The sequence below is a fragment of the Podarcis liolepis genome (assembly GCF_965112155.1).
Source record: "Podarcis liolepis genome assembly, chromosome: 8".
Taxonomy (NCBI): Eukaryota; Metazoa; Chordata; class Lepidosauria; order Squamata; family Lacertidae; genus Podarcis; species Podarcis liolepis.
The window spans coordinates 41,730,150-41,747,923 of NC_139560.1; the positions used below are offsets into that span (position 1 = coordinate 41,730,150).

A 17,774-nucleotide genomic window follows, 5' to 3' on the forward strand; every position below is an offset into this window, starting at 1 on the left:
GGCAATTAGCTCATCATCCATACCCAATCACTCCTAAGCTGCTCTCCCGGGAATGTCATGACAGTCATTAGAACAGCTGCCCACCAGGAATAAATGGTGTCATACCAAAAATTACTGAACATTAATAACTGGAGAAGAGGTCAGGGATTTCTTTAAACAAGTATTATGACTTCCCAATTACTCAAGGAAGTGCTGCTGCTCCACCACAATCACCATATTCCAGATGTCATGTCTGTTGTCCCTGCATGGCAGGAGATGCAGAATCTGTGTTCCTCCCATCATTCCTGATCATTAGTCATGGTGACTATTGCTGATGGGAGTTGGAATGCACAGGTCCTCCACTGCTGCCCTAGTATAACAATTTTACAAAGATGCATGCCAATCATGCTGAGCTTTTGCAAGTGTGTCATGTTACAATACAATGAATTGCTAAGGCTGCAAATGCAATTCTCCAGCAACAGCTGTGCTCCAAAACTTGAAGATCAGAGACCAAAGAAATTGCAGATGAAAACAATACTTCACCCTTAATATTGGCTGCAGTAAAAGTCCCCCCCCAAAAAAGCAGTCTCATTCCATTCAGATATATAAAGCTACTCTTTTATTTTTCAAAATTTCCTGTTCTCCCCTTTTCAACTCACAAGACCACATACCAGTCCACTGCCCATCATAGTATCCCATCACAGTTTGGATCCTTACCCATAAGAGGAGTGAAATCCAGAGATTAAAAACCACACAGAAGCTTTGGGAGCCAAACCATACTTCCAAAGAAACAAATTTCAGATAAAATAAAACAAAACACAAAAAAGGTTAGTTGCAGATCGGGCAGTAAGCATATAAAGTGGATTTAAGACCTCAGTAAAATTTTAAAAGATAAAGCTTTATTTAAAAAAAAAACAAGAAGAAGGAAGATGAAATGGAGGATAAGGCAAGAAGAAAGAAACTCAAGCTGAACTGGAAATATTCCAGAGTTTAAACTGAATAGACTTCAAAATGGTCGTGAAGGGGAGGGAACTATACTGTACTGGACAAGGCTATGAAGGATATTGGGTACACTCGAAGGTGGGGTTACTCACTGTGGAGGACTCCCTGTTTCTCTTCCCGCGTATGGGCCCTCAGCACACCTGGGCAGCTCCTCCCTGAAATTGAGAGAATTTGGGTAGCCCTGTCCCCTTCTCTATGACATCACAGCCTATTCTCTAGAGGAAGTTGTAATGTGAGGTGTTACAGCACATTTGGATGGAAAGGGAAAGGCAATCTCATGTCCACTTTGACCATGAAAAAGGGAGAAGTAGGGTAGAAGCTGCACTGAACTGGTGCAGGAAACAGTGGGTAGACACAGGGATGGACACGGAATAGCATCATTACAAAAGACACAGCACAAAACAAAAAATCAAGCTGACAAAGCAACACACACAGCACACAGATTTTGATCAAACAAGGCAGCATTACAGCCACTACAGTAGGAAACAAACAGGGCAGGACTCAATAGTATCCCAGGATGCACAAGGGCTGAATATGAAAGAGCAAATTAATAGCTTGCTGCGTCAATTACTTGTTATTGCATACACTAGTGTGGGCACGAGTTTCAAATATCTTGCTGAATTGTGAATTTTATTCATCCAATCCTTAAAAAAAAGTTTCCACATACACCCATGCCAAAGAAAAAGAGAGAGAAAGGGGGAAGCATTGCTTTCCCACAGCAAGAGCCATTTATTGATTCTGAACATTTTAAAATACAACCTGGAGTCATGTAGTTTCTTTGGAAAGAACAAACGTTACCCAGTTTGTACGTAATGCTAAGCCAAATCTTAGCTCAAATATAGGAGTGTGCAGATTCTTGGAGAGGCGATCATACACTGCCCTCTTCTCCCAGTCCTCTTGCTACCAAACTATTCCAGACTAAGCCCAGACAAACCATAAGTTATAACCAAATTTTGTTTGGTTTGCAGCTCATTGTTTTATCAGAAGAAGATGACATACTCAGACAAACCATGGCTTAGTCTCATATAGTGAGGAAGCAGGTAAACTACTGGGAACCCTTCTGGGAATCTTCCTGGGAAACTGCATACTCACATGTTCACAGAAAAACCATGGTTTGCTCAGTGTTGTGTATAATTTGAGCCAACTCATATAATTCATTAAGTGAGACAGCTTTTTAAAGAGAACTGAAACATCTATGTAGCTTAATAAGATGCTTATGAAAGAAAATAAAAGCTTAAGACATTTCCGTGACATTTCAAACGGTGTTGAAGTGGACATGATAGACCAGGACAATATTGGTCAGATGTCTGAGAAATAATCTACTAAAAGTGACAACACTTCCTACCTCCCCCTTTCCAGACCCTTTCCCTTCAACTTTATTGAATCTAAAATGAGGAATGACAAGCTAAGATGCAACACATTAGACTACAAAAACTGGTGAGATAAAGAAAATGTTGCCCTACATTTAGTAAAACAGAGTGAAAAAATATGCATCCCCCACTTTTAAAAAATTGCCAGGCTTCCCAGTCAGATTGAGGATATAAATGAAATCATGATAATCCTGGCAATGCTGAATAGCCACTGAAGGCTGAAATATAACTTTTATAAATAAATAAAAAGTTTCAAAAAGCAAGACAAATTAGTACCCTCACAACTTCAAATCTTGTCACTAGCGTTAAAGGGCAAGCGGTAAATATAATTTCCCCCCAAAGGACAGGAGATGGCAGTTTTCAGTGCTCATATATGTGCCCTATATGTTCTTTAGTCAGGGGTGGAAGAAAGGGGGAGCGGTGGGTGCAGTACGCCCCAGGTGTCACCACTGAGGGGGGTGCCGAAATGCCGGGCAGCACTCACCGCAGGGCCTGCAGCACACCCGAGCCATGCGTCTCTGCTGGGAGAGACACGGTGGCTTGGGTGTACGCAGGCTCCACGTTGCCCAAACAGTCCACCCACTGCCTCCCCTCCCCCCCCCCCAGCTGTAGGGCAGCTGAGTGCGAGGAGGCAAGCAGACTCCAGAGGCCCCGTGGTGCGGCTCGCCCTGCCCCTGGGTGCGCCGCCCAGGCGCCCGAGCTTCTTCCTCTGCTGCTGTCTACAGTACAGTGTACTACATTAAGTAATTGCTGAAACTTCAAGGATGTCCCTACCAAAAGATTCATTAGGTTTCAGACCTTTCTTGAAGAACTAGAGGAACCACAGTGGAGAACAATGACTACAAATGCAGGACACCTTATATTTCAGCCACAAATGCACTGCCATGGCATTGCTGCTGAACTGTAAGAGTTTGGTTCTTGTACCAAAACTATTATATTCAACCTCAATAGACTTTATTACTTGGATGTTTAGCCTATTCTCTCCTGAAAGTCATATATCAGGAAACAATTAGCAGCATGCTTATCCAGAGCCAAACACAACATCTCATATAAGAAACAGAAGAGATACTAAAAGAAAAACCCCGCCAACTCCCCAATCAGCCCCACAAAAATGTTCACATAGAAGAAGAAAAGATTTTATATTAATTCCAGAAGACATTCAGTGTATGACCACAGGAATCTAGGGCGAGGGTGGGGAGGGGATTTGAGAACAGACTGCTGCCATTCAGAAGTTACCACTGAGATGTCACTTTAGTATGGGAAACAAGGAAGAGGTCAGTCTCAAAGGTATATTGGGTTCAAGTTGTTTAGGATTTCAGAAATTTAAACTAGCATTTAGAAGTGTGGGCCAAATACCATATGAAGTCAGTGCAGTTTCTGAAGCAACAGTGCAATGTGCTCCTGCCAAATTAGGGCAGCTGTGTTCAACATTATCTGAAGCTTCTGAACAGTCTTCAAGGGCACTCCCCACATTAAGAACTTTGCAGTCATCAAATCAGAAGGTATCAAATGCATTAATGATGGTCTGAATACGACAGAAAGGGTCACAGGCTACTAAATCAGAGGATGCCTACAAAAAATATTTCCATATGCTACTACTTCCTGAAGATTAAGAACAGCAATGGAATCAGGAGTACAGTGGTACCTTGGGTTAAGAACTTAATTCATTCTGCAGGTCTGTTCTTAACCTGAAACTGTTCTTAACCTGAGGTACCACTTTAGCTAATGGGGCCTCCCGCTGCTGCTGCCGCGCCACCAGAGCACGATTTCTGTTCTCATCCTGAAGCAAAGTTCTTAACCCGAGGTACTATTTCTGGGTTAGCAGAGTCTGTAACCTGAAGCATCTGTAACCTGAGGTACCACCGTACAGCAATGTTCACCTGAGTGGCAGGTAGGGGCTGCTAGCTGATCATGGACAGAAATTGCAGAATATATCACATCTCTAGATCACAGAATGTAGAGGTCATCATTAATGTAAAGCTGCTTAATTAAAGTTTGTAATCATTATAAAAGTACACATGTATATATCACACCTTTACTCTTCTGCATACATGTTAGCAGGGGACACGGTCCTTTTGTTGTCTATTTTCCTCTGCATTTTCAGTGGAGAAATGATATTCATTATTGGCTTTCTACAAATTCACCTAAAGTTAAGCTAACACATCTGTAGTTTACTGTATCTTTTTTAAAATAAAAAATATAGTCTACAGAGATCTATGGATGAAGGAAGGTATACAAATTTAAAAAATAATAATAAACAGCAATTGGGGGAGTTTCCACCCCTGCAATATCAAATAATGCCCTACTATATGCCCTATTTTGGTGTTCTGTTTACTCACTTGTGAACAAACAGATGAAGGAGTGTGGTGGAGTGCTACTAAGCACCACCCATTAAGATGCATGACTTTTACCCTCTTTTCAGGATTCCACAGATTTGAGGGTGAAGGTCTGAAGCAGGAAGCCTCTTCCATCCATGAAAGTTCCCTGTGCTGTACAGAAGAACCATGACTATACAGAATTCTAAATCACATGGGGAGCCGGGGCAAGCAGGATGCGGCTCCCTGCTTCAGACCTTTGGCTGAGCCTTGTGAAGGGTTGAAAGGTGGACCAAGAGGGTTGGGTCTCGGCAGTGTGCCCCCACTCCCCCTTCATGCATTTGTTTACACATGTACAAAATGAACGTCCAAATAGGGCTTGTGAGTTCTTTTGTTAGAATAGCAATTCTGGACTGGGGTTTCTCACTTAATTCATAAGACATGACATGTTCTGTGTCTTGATCAATTCTAGCAGGAGTATTGCTAGTGAACTGTGAAGAAAGACTTAATTTGAACACCTCAGAAAATACTGATATCCAAGGCATGTTTGCTGTCTATATGAAAAGCCTAATTTACATATGAAAAGAGTGAGGAGAGAAATTGAAACTAGGAGAAGGAAAGCTTCTTCCTGTTATTAATAATGATAATGATAATAATAATAATAATAAAATGTTTCATTTTTCATTCTCACAGGCATTAGCCAGTATATTTGGGGACCATGAGAAGAAAATAGGCAGATCTGCTCACAAAGAAATGAAATCTTTGCCTCAGTTGCCAAACATCAGTTGCCAAAAGGATGTTGTTCTATTTTGGAATACTAGCGGGAGGGAATACTTTTGGTTTCTCTCTTCATAATATACAACATGAATGCTAGACAGTTGTTGGAGTGATCCAGATGCAGACCTGGCAACTGCTCAGGCTATGATGTTCCCAGACCCTCGAGATAAAAGGAGCAGGGTTCACAATCACTCTGGACTCCCTTTCCTCCTTTTGCCTGGTCCAAGTATTCTCTGGGCATCCAAAATGAGACAGAGGTGCCTGCAAATGGCCACTATTTTGTGGGAGGGATCTGAGCACAAAACAAAAACTGAGAGACCCTTCCACATGTATAATATGTAGGGCTATAGCTGCTGTTTTCCCACAGATTCTTCGTATGGTTACACTTCTGCTTGTCTCATCTTGTGAGACAAACATCTGGGTTTCATCTCCAACCAGATGTGTTGAACTAAGGCTGCACCATGATTTTGCTTACTATGGAAGCCTTACCTCTGATGTCTCAAAAGCACAGACCCACTGTTCTCCCCTCTCTTCAGAATCCTAGGGTGTCTTCTCTCTAATTCCTATACCCTCGAGCCACAGAACCATCGAACCTTTTGGTCATTAAGTAATATAATTGTAACACTGTATCACCAGTCAATTATATTTGTTTGCTGACTCAGACCAAATCTATTACTTTAAAGTATTCCAGAAACTAAATATGACAAGTCAGGGTTCTGAGCTAGAGGCACGAGCAGCAAGATCACTCCACACATACACAGATGCTCTTACTAGCTGTCAGTGATATTTTTTGCTACGTTTGTTAAATGTTATAATGGTTAGTGTCATAACAAAGATCAGCCATCATGTTATGACATTTATCTTCATAAATGAGGAGAGGAAGGGCATCTGCAAGTTATTCCATCGCTTGCTATGAGACGATTAATGTCATAGGAGATAAATCAGCATCTACACTACATGAAATGAGAGACAGCATCCCAAAGCATAGCCATACCCTCTAAGTAGCTATGTTTGCAACCAATGCATTAGCCACAAACACACAGCTGTGAACTACTCAAATTAGTTCTCAAGCAGGAATAAAAGTAGCATCTTCATTTTTAAAAAGTCAATGTATATTGGCTTTGCATGATTGTGCAGTTCAGCTCTTTCATCCCTTCATGCTTCTTCCAACCTTTTATCTGTTTTTTGTCATAGAAATGAAGGCCACTAAGATGTATCATTCTAAGGATCCTAAATAACAAAACATGCATCACTCTTGGTGTAGAATGGCATGGCACATAAAACACGGGCAAGGGCTGCACATTTTGGGAAGAAATCCACCTACAGCCAGATTCTAAATGTGTTGATGAATATAAATGCATCTGAAGGTAGAAGAGAAGTTAGCATGCAATGCATCCACACAACTAGTATTTTTCTAGGATTGGATTGATAATTTAAAAGACACTATGAGATTTTTTTAAAAAATCAAAAAATCTCAAAGGGTTAATCTGGTGTGTACATTAAGTGTGTAATTGCATTTCCATCGCGTAATATTTCAAAATTGTAGAGGGGCCAGGGCACAGATTGAGATCACAACACTAAGTGTGTGTTACTTTTTCCACCCACATGACTTTTTGTACACATTTTCTCAATTAATTCCCCCCTTCCCCCCAAAAAGCTGTTATTTGCCTTACACTGGAACTGCTATGGGCCCAAATAGTAGATTTCCTTATGAAGCAAATAGTAGTATAGAGCAGAAATTACATGGGGCACCTTAACTCTCCCTTCCCTGTACCACATCCCTAATTCAGATCATGGTCCCTGCTCCTATTTTTAAAAAATCAACGATATGGAAATTTGATCACACATTTAACGTATCTAAGACCAGGAGCAGAAGGAAGCAGCATTTCTATTATAAAGTTTCTTTTCTTTTCTTTTGTTTGTTTTACTGCACTGTTTCATTATGTTTTATGTTGATGGTTTCTAAGGGTGTAATCTACTTTGACTTTTCTGCTTGGATGGAATATTGGCATACAAATCTTGCGCATTCAACTACATATAATACTTTGCACCATCCCTGGAACTCGTGTGTGGTGGAGGTGTTTTTTAGAGAAGGGCTAAAGCTCTGTAGTAGATAAGAGCACAAGATCTGCATGCAAAAGGAAGGTTCAATATCTGGCATCTGCAGAAAGGACTGGGAAAGATTCCTGTCTGAACTGGGGCACAATGGAGGGCAGATTCAAATTCCTTCCCACTCTTTCCAATCAGAAGTCCATGGGGGCTTACCCCTGGGGTTTTTTGGGGGGGCTGATCAGAGTGTTTCCTGTGATCCCTCATTCATGTTCTTTTAATCATATGGAAAGTCCACAGGATCCAACTCATTATCTCTGCTTTCAGGTTGCCAGCCTCCAGCTATGGGACAAATGTGAACTTAGCCAGCTAATGAGACATCATTATTTTGCTCTACTTATCCCCCTTACCAGGGTACCTCTTCCTTTAGCTTAAAATACCACAGGGTGTCCCCACCCCATTTAACTGAAAATGGTTCACTACAAGAATGTTTGAGAACTACTGTTTCAAAAAGAGTCGTACCTACAGCAGTAGCTCACAAATTCATACAGAAGAAATAGGACATGATCTGATTATTTTCTGGAAGGTGAGTTTTACCCTGTAAAGATCTGGAGCGCATATACAGATGACAAAATTCAATGGACCTGCTACTTACATGTCACATTTCAGATTAAATATCTACAAAGCATCACAAACCAAACTCAATTATTATAAAACAGGAATTTCTGTCTTTCTTCAGCTATGCATTGTAAAGAAATAACACACATACTACCATGCCAAACAAGTACAAAGATAGCCTTACAAAACAAATCTGAGGAAACCCTGAGGCAAAAAATACAATAATAAAATAGAGTACAGCTCTTCAAAGCTGCCTTGATTATGGATCAAAGAGAAAGGCCATCAAAACCTCCTAAAGCAGCAGCGTTTCTACATGTCTAAAAGAGAATTAACTTAGAACAAATATGGAAATAATGGAAGGTCTGTGTTAAGCCAGCCACAAAGAAGTCCTTAGTGTAGTTAAACAAAGTCAAATCAAATCCCTATTTTATAACAGCATGAAACTCTTTTACAATAGTTTAAATTCTATTTATAGTAGCAAGAGTCAACACTTGAGATAAAAGTCAAAGGGATTAAAGTCAAAGCTCTAGCTATACATAAGTTATGATACTGATTTTTGGTGTCGTTTGTGGCCTTCAAATATGAAGACACAGCGTGAAATATTCCCTCACTACTATATGATTTAGTTCAACTGTACTATCTCAGCAAAACAGAGAAGGGAGGAAATTGCATTTGGGTTTGAAAAAGCTAGATATGTTAACTGGTAAATGCGCCAGTCTCTGTCTCTCTGTCTTGCAATTAGTGCTTTTTTTTTTACTGCTTATCAACCATAATGGGTATCTTTAAGGTACAGGTTACTATAATTTATTCATGAATGAAAATCACATGCTTTCTGCTGTGTTGCACAGAATGTTGCTCATGGTCTACTGAAGGAGACACTATTGTTAGTATGTGCACCAAGATTTGCCACAACTGAGCACATTGCAAGGATAGATCTCAAGGTGTACAAATAAAGTGTGGTGGGCAGAGGTGGAAGCACATGCATGCATACAGCCATTCATGCTTCATAGATCTTTATTGCTCTACCTTGTAGGGATAGATAAGTTCACTGGACACCCCCCAACCCATTTACCCTCTTTTCTTCCTAAATAGCTAATCCACTCATAGCAAAAACAAATAAAAATACAACCCCAACCTAGTTTTAACTCAAACTGTAATTCTTCATGATCATCTTCAACATGCTACTTTGAATCCAGATTTATTCCAGATCTTTGATTAGGTTATCCATGCCTTTTCCTCTTCACACATGCCCCATGTGAATGGGGAAAGAAGCAGTTATTGCAATCTAGGTATACCCCGACCCATGTCACTGAGCAACTGGGACTGCATACGTCTGTTTTAAAATGGCTGCATTACAGTGTGATGCAGAATTAATCTGCAATGAGCTTTTATTTTATTTTTTGAAAAAGTGCTGGGGGGGTGTAAAAAAAACCCATAGACATACAACATGGAATTTCCCATAACTATATTCTTCATTTGATGGATACACTGTCAATAACACTATGACTTCCTTAGGCTTTCTACTTCCTATGACATTGATTTGTTGTCACCATATTCTGCTGTTTTTGTTCCTGGGTTGTTCTTAACCATTTTTATTCACCATCTTTAATCTTTTATTGCAATTCTGATTTTTAACCACCTGGGGAACCCCTGTGTTGAAGAGGTAGAACAAAAATCTGTGAAACAAACAAATATCAAAGATGCTGAAAGATACTTGGGAAGATGAGACAACAAAAGAATGTTTGGACACCAATAACTTCAGATGTTGATGCCTTGACAGTAATTGCTGCTGTCACCATGTACTCAGAAACCAACATAAGCAACTCCAGAAGGTACTAAACTGATCCTAAGCTAAGGAGCTCACATACATACTAGTGTAGTATTTACATGCAAGCATTGTTTCATTTTCACTTACTGGAGAATATTAGTAGTGCAGGTTTTGACCTATAAAGCGTTTAACAGTCTGGGTCCTGGGGGTCTGAACTGTCATCTCCTGCATAAACATGCCCTTCCACTACTTTTGGAAACCTTCATATTGATGTCCCCCACCCATCTCTGCGGCCTTCTTAAATGAGCAATGCAAAGAAATAGAGGGAAACAATAGAATAGGAAAAACCAGAGATCTGTTCAAGAAAATTGGAGATATGAAAGGAACATTTCATACAAAGATTACCATAATAAAGGACAAAAGTGGTAAGGACCTAACAGAAGAAGAAGATATCAAGAAGAGGTGGCAAGAATACACAGAGGAATTACCGGTATACCAGAAAGATATGGATGTCTCATACACCCCAGGTAGTGTGGTTGCCGACCTTGAGCCAGACATCCTGGAGAGTGAAGTCAAATGGGCCTTAGAAAGCACTGCTAATAACAAGGGCAATGGAAGTGATGATATTCCAGCTGAACTATTTAAAATTTTAAAAGATGATGCTGTTAAGGTGCTACACTCAATATGCCAGCAAGTTTGGAAAACTCAGCAGTGGCCAGAGGATTGGAGAAGATAAGTCTACATCCCAATCCCAAAGAAGGGCAGTGCCAAAGAATGCTCCAACTATCACACAATTGCACTCATTTCACACGCTAGCAAGGTAATGCTTAAAATTCTACAAGGAAGGCTCAAGCAGTATGTGGACCGAGAACTCCCAGAAGTGCAAGCTGGATTTAGAAGAGGCAGAGGAACCAGAGACCAAATTGCAAACATGCGCTGGATTATGGAGAAAGCTAGAGAGTTCCAGAAAAACATCTACTTCTGCTTCATTGTCTACGCAAAAGCATTTGACTGTGTCGAACACAGCAAACTATGGCAAGTTCTTAAAGAAATGGGAGTGCCTGATCACCTCATTTGTCTCCTGAGAAATCTCTATATGGGACGAGAAGCTACAGTTAGAACTGGATATAGAATAACTGATTGGTTCAGAATGAGGGTGAAAGAGGAGGACGCAAAATATGGTCTGAAGCTCAGCATCAAAAAAACTAAGATAATGGCCACAGGTCCCATCACCTCCTTGGAAGGGAAGGGAAGAAATGGAGGCAGTGAGAGATTTTACTTGCTTGGGCTCCATGATCACTGCAGATGGTGACAGCAGTCACAAAATTAAAAGACGCCTGCTTCTTGGGAGAAAAGCAAGAAAAAGTTAAGACTATGGTTTTCCCAGTAGTGATGTATGGAAGTGAGAGCTGGACCATAAAGAAGGCTGATTGCCAAAGAATGGATGCTTTTGAATTATGGTGCTGGAGGAGACTCTTGAGAGTCCCATGGACTGCAAGAAGATCAAACCTATCCATTCTTAAGGAAATCAGCCCTGAGTGCTCACTGGAAGCTGAGGTTCCAATACTTTGGCTACCTCATGAGAAGAGAAGACTCCCTGGAAAAGTCCTTGATGTTGGGAAAAATTGAGGGCACAAAGAGAAGGAGACAACAGAGGATGAGATGGTTGGACAGTGTTCTCGAAGCTACAAACATGAGTTCGTCCAAGCTGCAGGAGGCAGTGGAAGACAGAAGTGCCTGGTGTGCACTGGTCCATGGGGTCACGAAGAGTCAGACACAACTAAACAACAAAGCAGCTAAAAGCAAAACCATTTATGTAATGGTGCCAGACCTTGAAACACCCTTCCCAGTGATTATTTACCAGGCACCAGAGGTGGTTTTAGGGTAGGTTTCTGGGCACCACAGGGGGGCACCACAACAATGATGTTAAACAGATCACAAGAGTAGGGTTGGGGGGGGATTTAGAGCTGCACAGGGCACCACTGAAATTTGAGAGCCCCAAGTCCTCCACTGCAGGCACCTACATTGGTATTGTTTGGCACCAGGTTAGAAGCATTTTTGCTGTATGGGGCCTTTGCTAAAACCTGCTTACTTATATTTTGCTCCTACTGCTGCTTTTAGTATAACTTTTCTTTATTGCTCAGTGTTTGGTCTTATTGTCACTTTTCAGAACTGCAAGCCACACTGAGAATTAAAGAGAACAATGGATTGCAAATCTGTTAAAATCTACTGCCCTAGGGAAAGTCAACCAATTAGGGTGTAACCACACAGTATGTTTGCCCACACAATTCTAGTCTGGTGCTTTAACAAAATGCCAAAAGAGCAGAAAGGAATCCACAAGGAAAGACATGATGATGTGTAGAGCTACTCCTTCCTTCAAGCAGCCTATTTGGTCAGCACACAACCCATAATTCTCTGAATCGCTCAATCAATATAGATTGTGCATGAGTGCCATGTGGCTGACATTCTCCTTGCACCAATATGGCCTCTCCCCCCTTAACCATCCTATGCAAACACAGACAGCTTAAGGCACCCATCTATTTTATATTCTAAATGCTATTTCATGGACACAGTTCAGTGGATTGCACATAGTCAAGTTTTAGTTATGTATTCAAACTGATTGCCTGAGTCAGCATATACAGGTTAACCTTTTAAAACACTATAGATTGCCCATAAAATATTGTATGGAATGGAAAACAAGTATGTTTGCTCAGCAGCTTTATTAAAAGCTGATTATCTTAACATGAACATTACCCCCGTCAGAATGTCTAGCTTATACAAGGGTTACTCACTAGGTATACCCCCTTTCCAAACAAAACAAAAAAACCCTACAGCTGCCATTGATCTCACTCACCACTCTACCTGACACCTGTTCTCTGCCTATTCAAACAAATGGTACAATTGAACAGAAGCAGTACTGGTATGCATCATGTTGATGAGTAGGGCATGCATAATACATACTAGAGCACATGACCTGTGCCAGTATTCTCTCTGCCTGTTCGCTCATTCAGCTGTCTCTCTCAATAGCATAGTTGGTGGTATGTTGGAAGAACATGAGTAGGTAAGACAATCAGCCAGCGGAGGCCAATTGTCTCACTCTTAATGCCAGTCAAATGGACAGCCTTCCATTCCCTCACAGAAATTGGACTTTGAGCTGTTTAGTACTTTTGGCAACTGAGCATTCTGAGTCACACACTAGCTCACCAATGACAGATGCTTCATAATCCTTAGAAATATAGGGTGTGCAATAGTATGTTTGGGATGTACAGTCTATGATGTTTCCAAAGCATTCAACAATACAAATTGAAGGATGTTTGCCTGAAAGAATAAAGTGGAGCCGAGCACCACTAGATGAATTAACATATGAGGAAGGGACAATAGAGAATCAGAATGCCATACAGAATACTTCAAACTAATGGTTATGAGAATATCCTAAGGACCTTTAGCCTCAGCTGTTCAGGGAAATAATTTTAAAAGCTTCTCTACATGATCTAGAGATGCATATTGTACAAAAAACAAAACAAAAACCTAACACCCCCAAACCCAAAGAAGAACACTTTGTTTAAAAACAGACCACCTCTGCTTCTCCTTTTTGAGTACAACCAGAGAGCAAAACTGTCTTTGTACAAAAAGTAAGGCCTGCTGCACTTAATTTACATGCCTGGTGTATGTATTTACAGAATATATTAAAAGGTTTTTGTCCCCTAGTAGAACTGAGGCTTGAAACACATTGGGATCTTTCATAAATATTAGTTTACGTAAACATGTTGGATTTCCTCCCCCTTTTGTCATCCTGTTGAGCTCTGATTCTTTCATGCCTTAGGAGTTAAAAGTGAAGCTAATAAGAATAAACATTAGGGTTATGTATTATTATTCTGGCCAGCAATCAAACACATTTGTCGAACAAGTAGAAAGAACATGCCTGCCTGCCTGCCTTATATCAAGTCAGAACATTCACCAATCTGGGTCAGTATTGTCTATGGACTGACAGTGGCTCTCCAGGATTTCAGACAGACATCTTTCCTAAACCTACCTAGAATTGCCAGTGTTTAAACCAAGAGTCTCCTGCATGCAAAGCAGGAGCTGTGCCCACTGAGCTACAGCCCCACCCCAAGTAAAGATATGAGTGCCTCCTAAAGATACAGAAGTCTTCTAAGGACTGGCTTGAGTTCTTGTACAAGGCCTATAATTTTTGCCTCAGTTCTGGTATACACAAAATGGAACTAATAATTCAAATAAAGCTCTAAAGCTAAACCTATTTTTATCTGCAATGCCCTGATACTATTTCAAATAGCACAATGGGAAAGAGAATAAAAGGGAAACATTTATTAGTCAATGGGAGGTGTAGTGCAAACAAGACATCAGGCTACAAACAGAATTAATGTTCAACAGTTGTCCAATTTGCATAAGAGATCCTGCAGAAAAATCCTGCATATTAAAATGTGTATTAAAATGTATATGCATAGCCACACTTCAAAAGGCAGTTATACCTACACTGACAACCTTAACTACCATTTCTGAGTACTCTACATCCTTTTACACTCTAATAGTATACGGTGGCTTTATACTGAGGAATGACATTGCTACAACGAATGGTTTAAATATTTGTGTTACTCTGCCCTGCCCATGGCAGATTAAGCATTTGGTAACTCAGTACTCATGGAATTCTGTAGTGTGAACATTGATCAAGCTATCACAGGAGTCATTGCTTGAGAACATATTAGGTCTCAACTGTTTGCTTGTCACTGAAATTGATTCAGTAAGGCCAGAAATAAAATATTGATGAATCCCAAGAGAGCAGAATAACAAACTGGTGAAATGCTTACCAGTGAACACTTTGTGGCGTCACCATGCTTTGAGAGATCTCAGATTAAACTCTAATTCAACTACTATACCAGAGCCAATGGAAGCGATGATATGTGTTCTATCTAAAGCATTGTATATTAAGGATCTTGCCTTTGAGTCAAATAGGAGATCAGATTGTTAAATTCCATGTAACACACTGCTGTTTAGAAGTCCACACCACATTATTTGTTGTTCTATAGATTCAAACTAACCTAAGAATAGAAGATCACTAGGTATTTTGTTGCAGGCAATGCATTTAGACCCAAATTTCAAACCTGACTGGCAGATATACTTCTGCAGGGCCAGTGGCAAGGTGAGGTGATGGACTCAGGCAGCAGATCTGGCCGGAAGGGCGCACTGCTTGCTGCCGCTCTGCCTTCTCCTGTGCCATAGATGGGCCCTACCACTGCCCCTGGCAAGGGGGCACCCACAGAGGAGGCAGCGCCAGGGGTGATGTGGTGGCAGGGCATGCCTGTGGAGGAGGAGGGGGCAAGGCAGCATGGCAGGGGGCAGTGGTGTTGTATGAGGTGCCTAAAGCCATAAAATGTCCCAGGCTGCCCCTGTACTTCTGATATAAGTTCATCCCTTTTCTTCTACTCACAATCCCCTAGTAGATAGGTAGCCGTGTTGGTCTGCCATAGTCAAAATAAAAAAATTCCTTCCAGTAGCACCTTAAAGACCAACTAAGTTAGTTCTTGGTATGAGCTTTCGTGTGCATGCATGTATCTGAAGAAGTGTGCATCGTGTGCATGCATGTATCTGAAGAAGTGTGCATGCACACGAAAGCTCATACCAAGAACTAACTTAGTTGGTCTTTAAGGTGCTACTGGAAGGAATTTTTTTATTTTCACAATCCCCTAGCTAGAGTTTGTTGGAATTAAAAGAGAGCTTCATACATACCAAGGGCATGCTGTACCACTAAGTTATAGCAACACCTCTAGCCTTACAATGCAACTCCCTTTCAGCTATAAAAATCCCTGATGAACCCAGTAATAGTCAGGCTTCCATGGAATTCATAGATTGGATGAGATCTCATAATGCAACATTTTGGGAGGCAGCCCTCTGCAGAATATTGGGTATCAGAAGCAGAAAGCAATGTGGCACACAAACAATTTTGCATGCATTTTGAAAGCAAAGGATATGAAATTGGTATCAATTTCTACTGATAAGATCAATATATATATATATATATAATTGTCCAGTAGCACCTTAGAGATCAACTAAGTTTGTTCTTGGCATAAGCTTTTGTGTGCATGCACACTCCTTCAGATACCAAATACTGATAAGATGTTATAGTGCAGGGATGGGGAACCTGCAGCCCTCAGGAGGCTGCTGAACTACAACCCCCATCAGCCCCAGCCACCACAGCCAATGGTCAGGAATAATGGTTGTAGACAAGCAAACTCTGGAGAAGGACCACATGTTTCCCATCTCTGTTATGGGGTTTCAAAAGTCCCTATCTGGGGGCTGCTTCACCTAGTCTAAAGATGAACAGTTAGCGAACACTGCATATTCACTCATTGGAGAAAGGATCTATAGTATCATAGTGGAAAAACACATGGTACAATCCACCCTATCCATCTTGGAAGCAAATCTCACTGCGTTCAACAGGGCTAACTCCCAGGTAGGTGAGCGTATGACTGCACTCTAAGCATTTTGAGTTGAGCATAGTGTTTCCTGTTTTCCTATGTTTTATGGCATCCTATATTACTGTATTTCACAGTTTACTGTTACAACAAATGGTGTGCTACAATTATTCTACACACTTACTGTGGTTGATACAAAAACTCAAGTTTATATCCTGATGTATACACTGCATTAACACCAGTTTCTAAAGTGTTACATTTACAGATTCTGCACAAAAGAGTAAGTGGAAACAAATCTGACCTCAGATAAGGTAATACAGTGGTACCTCGGGTTAAGTACTTAATTCGTTCCGGAGGTCCGTACTTAACCTGAAACTGTTCTTAACCTGAAGCACCACTTTAGCTAATGGGGCCTCCTGCTGCTGACACGCCGCCGGAGCACGATTTCTGTTCTCATCCTGAAGCAAAGTTCTTAACCTGAAGCACTATTTCTGGGTTAGCAGAGTCTGTAACCTGAAGCGTATGTAACCCGAGGTACCACTGTATTCAAAAGCCAATAAAGGAACCTTTCAGTCTCCAAGGATACTCTGCCACTGACCTCCAAGTGGCTACTCCCAAACAAAGAAACTTCAAAACTGAGGCTGCAGTGTGATGCCATTGACTTAATTTATCAAAAGGTTCAATAGTATCACTTTTGGCTCAAATCAAGATCAGGGATTCCTATCAGGCTACATCTGCTAATTACCCTAGTTAATCAATGCTAGGGTGTTTGTGTTATCACCAACACTGCCTTGTAGAATGGTCACTGTCAATAGCATAAGTAATTTTAGCATAAGTTACAATTTTAAATTTAATTTCCTTCTGATCTCATTGTTTGCTTTTTCACACTGAGAGCGATACCACGCACACCAGCAGTTCAGGATAACTGCTCGTGTATTTGACAAAGCAGACCTGAGTCCATGAAAGCCTATAATAAATTTGTTAGCTTTTAAGGTGTCACAAGACTTTGTTGTCTTTATATGAGTTATGTGCAGAAGATCAAACTACAGTGGCAGTGCCTTATAGTCCCACCAAACACAGTAGAAAACCACCTTTTTGAAAAGAATGTGCTTTGCAGCAGACATGAAACAGCAACAAAAAATGAACATAGTCGCAGACACATTTGCCAATTAAGTATCAAATAGAAGGCAGCAAAATAGATTCAAAAGTCAAGCCATATAGCCAGCAGCCAGTCCTTCAAGCAGTCCACACACATACATTTACATTGCTGCACTGAACAGAGTGTGAAACTTCACAAAATACATACACAATACTGTACAGCAACACACATCTTACTGCATGCAGTAATGTTGCAGAGCCAATTTACAATGCAATCCTATACATGTCAACTCGGAGGTAAGCTCTTTCGAGTCCAATGAGACTTACTTCCAGGTAAGTGCAGTCTTAATTTGCAAGATTACAAAAC

The 17,774-nt window shown here is 40.8% G+C and overlaps 1 protein-coding gene across 3 annotated transcripts in view; it reads right to left on the reverse strand.

Annotated features, from left to right (window-relative positions):
* ASXL3 (ASXL transcriptional regulator 3) overlaps positions 1 to 17,774 on the reverse strand; it is a 100,861-nt gene that overhangs the window by 81,309 nt on the left and 1,778 nt on the right. For 2 of the 3 annotated variants that reach the window (XM_083517631.1, XM_083517632.1), the window contains exon 2: positions 1,074 to 1,136. The exons of the other annotated variant lie outside the window; for it this stretch is intronic. The gene's annotated coding sequence lies outside the window, so the exon portion shown is untranslated. The remainder of the gene's footprint in view (positions 1 to 1,073; positions 1,137 to 17,774) is intronic. 3 annotated transcript variants of the gene reach the window in all.